At 37.7% G+C, this 10,039-nt stretch overlaps 1 long non-coding RNA gene across 1 annotated transcript; it reads right to left on the bottom strand.

Annotated features, from left to right (window-relative positions):
* Window positions 1–315: 315 nt before the first annotated feature.
* On the bottom strand, window positions 316–6,737 carry LOC140142721 (uncharacterized). Its single transcript, XR_011857566.1, has 4 exons — window positions 6,527–6,737; window positions 1,751–1,942; window positions 1,081–1,212; window positions 316–444 (listed from the first exon to the last, which is right to left on the bottom strand). It is a non-coding gene; the product is annotated as an uncharacterized lncRNA (long non-coding RNA).
* Window positions 6,738–10,039: the final 3,302 nt, after the last annotated feature.

Raw genomic sequence — 10,039 nt, 5'->3', positions numbered from 1 at the left:
GAGACGAAGATGAGACGAAGACGCAGTGCGGGTTTTAAACTGAGAGCCTATGTAGAAAATAACACTGCTCCTCTCCATCTGACTCGGTAGCTCAGTTGGTAGACCGTCGATTCGGTGATCCGAAGGTTGACGGTTCAAATCTTGAATGGTCGGCGAATTTTTTTTACTGACTGTTATTTAAAAAACATTTCTCATAAACGTTGTGGTTTCATTTTTATATTATTCTTGTTTCGTATTGCCTACCACGTTTCAAATGTTTCATTCCAGCATTTAGCATGCATATAACTATATCCATAATATAAATACCTATAAGTAAGATTTAGTCTGATTGTCCAGCGGTAGATCCCTCTGATCGACACGATCTAGATGGTATGCTGGAGCAACCTCGTTCAAATGTGCTATTTTATCTTCTTCAATGTACTTTATCATATCAGATTGACGAAGCTGAAATTGTCATGTCGGATTGGAGTTACAAAAAGCAAGAGCTAGTGATTAGTTGGGAAATAACAACGACACTCCTGATATTTAAGTTTTTGAACATTAATATTTTACAACATATCATGAAATTTATTACGATTGCAGATTAATATGCTAGGGGAGTACAGCCAAAATGGTTCGCTGAGTTCAGCCAAGCTTTGCTGCCTTCACTGAAAGTTCACTCAAAGAGCCTTTGTTACCAACAAGCGAATAGTATACCAGTTAGGTGACATATCATGATATGTATCAGAGCCTTCAGCAAAGCAGCCGGATTACAAACAAGAGTCAATGACACAACCATAATCAATTTGATTTGTGTTCAGTAAGCACATCAAATGCTCAAGTGGGTGTAATAAGGTGCCAAGGGGTTGTAAAATAGATTCGATCCATTTTTGGTCAAAGGTATTGGAGCGGTGTAAGTAAAATTCAGCGAAGTCTGCAGGCTTTTATGGGTTTGCGCTTTTTGAAAAGTCGGGAACCCCTTCATTAGAATACTTTACCGAAGACAGCGAAGCTTGGCTGAGCTCAGCGAACCATTTTGACTGTCATCCCTTAAAATATATTCTGAATGGTACAAAGCTGCATTCCTACACTGATTCATACCTTTTGAAGTGACTTCTTAGATAGCCGGCATGAAAAACTCTTGAACTTCCGGAACTTATTTAAAATGATGTCTTCAGAACTAGTGCACAATTTAGCAAATTCATCATCAATCATGTCTGTATCAACATCTTCCTGTCGAAACAAATGACATACGAATGTACGATTTTGTAATCAGTATTACGAATATTCTATGGTCTAAGCGATATTGGGTTGCACAAAATAGAGGAGGCGTAAAGTTGAAAGGAAAATGTCCAAGTGACTCAATGTAAATGTGATTTGAGACTTCTGAGCTAATACAACTTGGTGTTATATTTAATTCCAAATATCGCGTTTTCAAGGAGCGTTCTGTCTCCACTTTACAAGCTTCCTTAAACTGGCTGGTTGTAGTTTTGGCCTTGACAGCGAACAGGGCCAGTAATGTTCTTTATGGTTTTTTTTTATCGTTCTGTTCTTTAGAGACAAGACAATTTGAAGAGTTTGTATCAGTGTGGAGTTGGCTTACTACATTGTACAATTCGTATAAAAGTCCTCATAGAGCCTCTGTGGTTCCATGAACATAAGGCACAACTTATTCAAAGTATACTTGTTTGATCCCTGGTTTGATGGTCTTGGTATAGTTGTTTTCTCTAGATAATTATCTATGCGTCTATGCGTCTACAAGTGAGATTACCTTTAATGCCACGATATATTGTCCCGATATTCTGTCTCTGGCGGGTGCTTTCAAAAGAGGTGCCTCACTATTAGCAAGTTGCGAAGTAAGGTGCATCAATATCATCAATCGCACCAGGAACCACATCGATGGAGATGGCATCGTAAAACCCTGACCACACTTCCAGTAGTAGAAAATGGGTTACAACCCCATCTGGTAAAAGTGGAAACCAAATGTTATTATGAAGTTATATTTTACAGAAGGGCTTCCCTGTCTTGATTTTTCCGTCACTTAATATTTTTAAAGAATATTGGGGCGTTTTTCTTCCAAACCACTTATGCTGTGTTACCTAGGTAACGAAACATCCTAGATGGTGCAATCCTATCCTTATTTGAATTGTTTTAATAAAACGAACAACTTGACATCTCTTTGGGCAAAATCGGAGCACATTGATGTTGACCCCCTTTTAGGTTATAACTCAAGAACGGTACGTCCTAGCAGTGCAGCTCTGCCTCCCCCCTAACTGGTACCAAACACGCAACCTAAGGGGTCAGGCTCACACGCTAAAAGCATGATCCATCCCAACAACTCTGCTATCCGTGGACAGAGTGAAAAACGGGTACATTTTTATAAAACGGGCATATCTATAAAAGTTAATAATTTTTTTACTTTTTTCAAAGCTAACGATTAAAAGGTTTCTTTACATACCAAACTATATTTGATCAACTTTTCAGAAATAAGAGAAAAAGAGGGTTCTATTTTTTGGGGACACCCTGTACATTTCTATGACTCCCCAAACCACATACATACACGCTAAAAGACCGGATACGCTGCTGGTGCCATACCGTAAAACCCCGTCTACAAGCATATGGAGTACTTCTGATGAAAGCTACATTTATCCAGGCGCCATTATGGAGTTTGAGCAAATAAATTACGGATCCAAGCATATACAAACGAGTATTATTTTAAGACCAATCTATTGTATTGGTATATTTACGCTCGCTGCGAATTAATTTAGCTTTCATAATATATATGCTTGTAGACGGGGTTTTACGGTACATCATTTGGACTCAGATTTGTACAAATAATATATTGGTTGAAAAGTCAGGTATTCAAGCCCTGGACTGCCCAGATATCTCGGTATTCGGGATCACCTTGCGTTCGGTACCAGCCCCCCGGGGGGGGGGGTACTCAAGTTTAGTTTTGGTAGGGACGTGCCGCTGAGAATTTGAAAGTGGACCCATAAATATACCAATTTTTCAAGAAATTTGGACCCATTTATATACCAAAAGTCAAAATTTTCGGCCGAATTTAGGGAGCGTTCATTATTTCCACCGGAGGGGGGCCGGGAGAATACATGGGGGTCAGATGGTTTTGTCAGGCAAAAGGGGGGTCAGATGGTTTTTAGTTATTGAAAGGGGGGTCAGATGGTTTTGCATCTCAAAAACCCTGGAGCTTCCGGGGGCTTCGCCCCCTGGTCCCCCATCTGGATAATTGCCCCTGGGGGAATGATTGTATGGAGCATCCCCTGGCAAAATATTGGCAAAAACCCTGGAGCTTCCGGGGCTTCGCCCCTGGACCCCATCTGGATCATTGCCCCTGGACCCCTGACCATTAGATGTGCGCTTTGCATGGCGGCCGACACTTTGGTCCTAGTCCGGACTTAAGTTGGGCCTCACCTGTTTTTCCCCTGCCACGGTGTGAATTGACATAAGTTTGCACCAAAGGTAAGTAATTTATTATAACATAATGGGTCATTGGGTAAAACATTCCAAAAAATGGAGAAAAATTCTAGATTTTGCTTCTAATTTGCCAAATGTACAATACCAATTTGCAGAATTTTGAACCATATTTCATAAATATACATGTACACTGCCATTTTCGTAATAGAGAATTAAGAATAATCAAGCAGCTGCACAGTAATGCTGTGGTCAGACTCTTCTGTGTTCTTTTACAATGAAAAGAGACAACTACACCACCCCAAACCGCTCCCCCAATACACATCCACTATCAAACCCCACCCCACACAGGTATCATTTCCATACCCTAGTTAAACTACAAAGACTCGCCAACCACCATGACAGTAAACTTGGGCAATGTATTCAAATACATTATAGAAAAATCATCATCATCATCATCATAATTATAATAATACTAATTTAGAAATTCACCCTTTCAGAAATTATATTATGGTTGTGTGATGGACAAATGTTCCGGACAAATGTGCAGACACACAAACCACAGCCGCCCTAGCCCTATGGATGGTGTGTACATGTCTGTGTGCATGTTTTCTCTCTTTCAAGAGTTAAATGAATTAGAGAGTTCCATGAAAGAAATTTTAAATATTTTTATATGGTCAAAATATTAATTAAAATATGTATAATTACATTTTTAGATAATCATTTCACATTTTACATGGATCTAATTGGACCTTCTGTGTCCAAGTTTGAGCCGAACAGATTCTGTTTGTGTCCGAGTCTGGCAAAAGTGGACTTGAGTCTGATCGATACATCACCATAGGCGTAGATCCCCCCCCCCCCCCAATATTTTGCCCTCCATACAATCATTCCCCCAATGTTGACGCTTGAATGTAGGTTTCTGACCACATATTTGCACATTTTAGCCCCAAAAGTGCAAATTTCCGCGCGCGAATTAGCTTCAAAATATCAAAATTTTTCACGCGCAAAAGGACCATAGACTTATTTTGTCGCCAAAAGGTGCTGGATTCACTATACTTCAAGAATTTTTTCCAACCCCATCCCCCCCCATTGTCAAAAAGAAATCTACGCCACTGTACATCACTGATTTATGGTAAGATGTCACAAACTACTTTTTATTCCTTTTAATATACTGATGAAGAAGATTTTGCAACTCATTCATTTTACACCAATTGAAAGGGGCTGTGTACTGCACCCTGCATCAACATGTATGAGAAGTTGATGCATACTTACAATTTAAGAGATTGAAAATTAATAACTCAGCTAGATAGTTCATTAAACTCATTTGATTTTTTATATTCTGTATGATTGAATTAAATTACAACTTAAAAAATTAAATAAATTAGTTTTACAGCCATTTTAGCCTAATTACATAAAACTAATGAATTATAATAATTTTGACCCCAAGTTTCCAAACCTGCCACTTGAAAGATTGTTCTTGGTGCAAAAAAACTATAGTCGTATGGATAATTATCCATAATAATTATTATAATATCACCTGTGGTATTGAAGTGCATGTACATGTACCCGGGACATGTACTAGCTGGAGCACAGGGTGGCAGTTTGAACCAAAAACTGTGTACATGCATGTGAAATAAATAATATTTTAGAAAAATGGATAAAACACCCTGTGGGGTTCTACCTAGTTGAAGGTATATGAGGATGTGCCACAATTTTGGGGTCCTTTTCAGCGATTTTGGTATATTGATGTGTGGATATTCACCAATATTTGGAGAAAAGTGCCCAATTACTGCAATTAGGGTAAATTTAGGTGCTTTTTGTGAAAAATTGGTATACTGATAGCCCAGTGGCAAAAACAGTAAAGGCATGATTTTTCAGCCTGATATGTGGCAGTGACGTAATGCGTTGAGGCAGCTGATCCCTGCTCGCATCTATTGCGCGTCATTGCGCGTGTGCATACATCAGCGCTTTAAGTGTCCACTGGCTACTTGAAGCTGTGCCTATAAATGAAATGCACACTGACATCACTGCTACATGGTGATGAAAAATGGTACAGATGCGAGAAAGTCAGCATTCCGCAGGTCTGTGTGGCACATCCCTGTAACCAAAATTACAAAGACCCCACTCCTCCGCAGCAATACTTTCTATTTTGGTTGGTGGGGGGGGGTCATATGATTTTCATGTACCTCGGAGGGGGGTTATATGGTTTTTATTATCGGAGAAGGGGGGCCATATAGTTTTCGGCAGTGACTTTCTGTCTGCTCCCGGCCCCCCCTCCGGTAGAAATAATGAACGGTCCCTTAACCCAAATTGTTCTAGTTTTTACAAATTTTCCCAAAATTTTGGCTAAATTAACGAGAAATTGGGCTATTTTCCGAAAAAATTGAGAAAATTTTGAAAAAAGGACCCATTCATATACCAAAATAGGCTTTGAAAAAGGGGTCATTGATATACCACTAGACTGAAAATGCTACCCATAGTTGCGGCACGTCCCCGTATGGTCATTTGTACTGAGTACCCCCAGTACCAGCCCACTCTCCCGACACCTACATTAATAGCCTACATGAATCATCATCCCTAGAAGTAACATTATTCCGATGTGTTTACTGGGTTTTTTTTTAACGCCACAATATGTGATGCGATCAAGCAAAATCAGTCGGAACTCGGCAATAATAAATTTTCAGTTTCCTATAGAATAGTAAAAAGCATTTACAAAGCTAGATTTTGCAGAAAACCCCATAGAAATTGAACAACCAGTTCCAAAGATATGAGCAATTAAAGAGTTTCCAAAACAATAGGAAACAAAAGGAAATATTTCCTTTGTGTGGCTATATCTCAAAATCAATATTTCCGAGTTCCGACTGATTTTGCTTGATCGCATCACATATATGAATTACGTTCGATATATGCACGTAACTCATTTTTTCCTACAAACATTATGGACTTGCACCAGTCAAACACAGCAATACATATTGTTCCTTTGCGATTTAAATCCGAATTTCAATTCTGGCAGAAAACGTTTTTTATTTTTGTTTTAGAAATCAGGATAACAGTAATGAAGAGGTTATCTAAATAATGTTAAACACAGCTAGCTCTTCTCAAAAATAAATTTACTTACCAGCCAGCCAGCTGAACAAGTAGTTGTAGGTCTACACATGCAACTTTAGTATCGTCAACACAAATATTATCATACCGACATTTTTAACGATAGACATAATAAAGGACGCCAAACGGTGAGATGTTTCTAACTGTGTGTTCCCACAAGGTATATGAAGAATGGTCGACTTTTAGTTTCCTGGCACAATAGGGAAGTATCACATTTGTAGCACTTCCCTTCACTCACACCAATTCAATAAAATGCTGCTGATCTGTCTTGATTTACTCAATTTTAGTAAAATATTCCTTTGTAGCAATTGCTGAAATGGATTTAAGCCGATCTCAAATCTATTGGATATAAAGGGATACTTTTTGAACATTCATATTAAAGAGGCGTGGGGCAAAATTCATCAAAAATAGTCACTATGTGAGACCTTGTATTAAATTAATTCAACTTGGTTATGACGCAAATTAGTAACGTTATCGTGAAATTTTGTGTAAAAATCTTTATGAGATCTACAGAGATCTACAATGTTTTGGATTAGTGTGTGTCATTCTATATATCCTTGTCATGTGCGATGATGTGATATTGAACCACTTTTATTTTTACCGCTGTATAAACATAATTTATGGGATCATCTTGGGGTCATTTATTGCAAACTGTGCAACGGTGGCACCCGACATACCGTAAAGTTTCGCCTAATGGCGCACGTGGGCTCATTTGCTTGGGGTACATTTCATGTGCAAATAGAGAGCTCCCTCCTCTAAAATCCAAAAAAGAATACAGGTTCTTTGTCCTTATTTGCTGGTGGGAAATTTACAGGAGGGAAGTTTTAGGTTGTGCTTAAAATTCCACTTATGTCAAGGGAGCACATAGCGCCATTAGGCGAACCTTTACGGTATTCTGAATCAGTAAAAAACATTGTGCGGACGCTATTTCCGCGACTTTGTGACTTAGGCACCAGATTAACCAATTTTCATTCAAGATTTATTACAAGGAAACAAAATAATGGAAAATAAGCATGAAATAATGTAAGCTTTTCTGGTCAAATTACAATAATAGCAAAATCGAAAGTAATTTTATTAGAAAACAATTTGATATTTCATACATTTTGTTATACAATATTATACGAAATAATCATAAACTATTTAAAGTTTGAATCATGAATCATGAATCATGACATCCCCAAGTACGGATTTTCAAAGGATAACTGGCATTCACCATTGAGAAAGACAACGGATAAGATTGCCGACACCGTATGAACAATTGAGTTTTTATGAATGTTACTATGAAAACGTCTTAATCTGAATTTATTCACATAATTCAAATTTTACCATATGTAAATGTAAAAGAGCCCTTATTATGTCAGTTATGACTTGGTCTTTGTAAACCATAACCATGACATCAATATGTTTCAGAAATGGCTCGGTACATCAATATTAGCTTTACTTTAAACGTTAATTATTATTTACTTATAAATAAATAAATAAATAAATAAATAAATAAATAAATAAATACATAAATAAATAAATAAATAAATAAATAAATAAATAAATAAATAAATAAATAAATAAATAAATAAATAAATAAATATGGTGGGTTTTTTTCATCGAAACATTTATGGCAAATTTTACAACTCAAATGAGATGAAGGGTCCACAAGTTTTGTTTTCCTGTAAGACTTTTTTGTAATAAATTAAAAACGAAATAAGAAAAATTGTTGCGTTAGATCACAAATCACAATGGTTTATTACGTTAAAAAAAATACAATTTCGAACGTTGCATTTCGGTTCATTTTAATGCACAAAGCGTGCAGAATGTAATCTACAGTTTCAGGTAATTTGTAATTGTGCAAAAGACGATTCCAATTATTCTGAAAAGGGATCACACCACTAAATCAAGTTTCTATTCTGTTATGTGTTAAGAGGTACCTATAAGAAATCGTCGTTTTCTCATGGTTAGAACGTGCTTGGGCATTCAAAACAAAAAATTTCTAAAAGATTGTGATATATTCTAGCCTAAAACCACCATTATTTTGGTAGTTGAGTGGCTCGATTTTTCGCAGTGGTGCATTGAACATGATGTAAACCATACCAAAGCCTACATCTCAGCGCCTCTATGCTATGACGTCATTTGGTGCATGGAACTAAAAAACCTTCCTAAAATGTCAGAATTTTTATTATTTTATGCTTGGATGATAAGAAAAACATCCACAGAGCACAACTATCACCAAAAAATGGGCACATCAGCCTTCATTTCAAACTTTTTTTTCCATTAAAATGCACCTGGTATGGTCAGCGAATAAAAACACTGGCTGTTATTTCTTCAGTCAGATAGGGTTGGACCTGATTTAGTGGTGTGATCTCAAAAGTCTGAGGTGTGAACCTATGACTTGTTGATCCTTTAGTAGAACATAATAACATGTGTTAATCAGAATATCATGTCATGTTCAGAATCATGCAAGGGTATTGTGATCTGCCAGTGCATACTCTATGGAACAAGATAACTACCTCATTAACTTGGGCTGATGTACTCTTGAGAACAGAATCCCAATTATCTACATGATAAGTTAAGCATTGGGCTAGTCCAGTTAAAATCCACACACCCCTTGGAATACATGACATTAATCTTCCACACAGGAAGTGTGAACTTCAAATGGGGTTACCTGAATGGATGGCTCCATCTGAAATCTACCACCGCTGCATGGGAGATTAAGTTAATGTCTTCCATAGGAAGAGTATGAATTTCAACTGGAATAACCCATCATTGTTAGCATAAGGTGCTCTACATCACCCCATATTCACTAAACACTATTATACTTAAATAGTAAGGTAATTAACCTCTCATCTGGAAGAATCTTCATTCCATAATGTATTGCTTTACAGTGTTTTCATCCGCTACCATCAATTTATCTGTAACTGTGAAGCACAACCCTTGCGGGTTGCACATGTCTCTTGAAACACAACCTAAAAGCTTTCCTTGCGAGTTAAACCGACAAACAGGATTACTTAAACTATCGTCTGATTGCAGTGTTACATAAATATCATCGACCAAATCACAACAGAGTCCGATTGTTTTGTAGCGAATCCCTTCTATGACAGTGTCCATTGTAAAGAGTGGTTTACCGGCAGAGTCTACTGCGTGGACTTTACCTGTGTTAATATCACTCGCGAAGATATCGTTGTTGGTGTTTAAAGATATGAAGTTCGGTCTGGCACCAATATTTATTCGACGGATCAAATTTCCGTCCGCAGTATGAAGCGTTAGCACGGACACCCGCTTGTCACCGAGTAGCACGCGATCTTGATTGCCTACCGCGATACATGTTGGGTGCGCGTTTTCCGCTTTGGTTTCAAACACACGTTTTAAGCTGCCGTTACTGTCATATACCTTCACAGTCTTGGTTCCATCTACTACTAAGTACTCACCAGAAGAATTAGTTGCAATACCTCTTGGTGCGCATAGAATGTTTCTAGCATCTGGATTGTCGAGTGTGAATTTGAAATCCCCTGCTGAGTCAAACACGACAACCTGC

Source organism: Amphiura filiformis, chromosome 20 (genome assembly GCF_039555335.1).
Source record: "Amphiura filiformis chromosome 20, Afil_fr2py, whole genome shotgun sequence".
Lineage (NCBI taxonomy): Eukaryota > Metazoa > Echinodermata > Ophiuroidea > Amphilepidida > Amphiuridae > Amphiura > Amphiura filiformis.
This window is presented reverse-complemented; position numbering and strand designations above follow the sequence as displayed.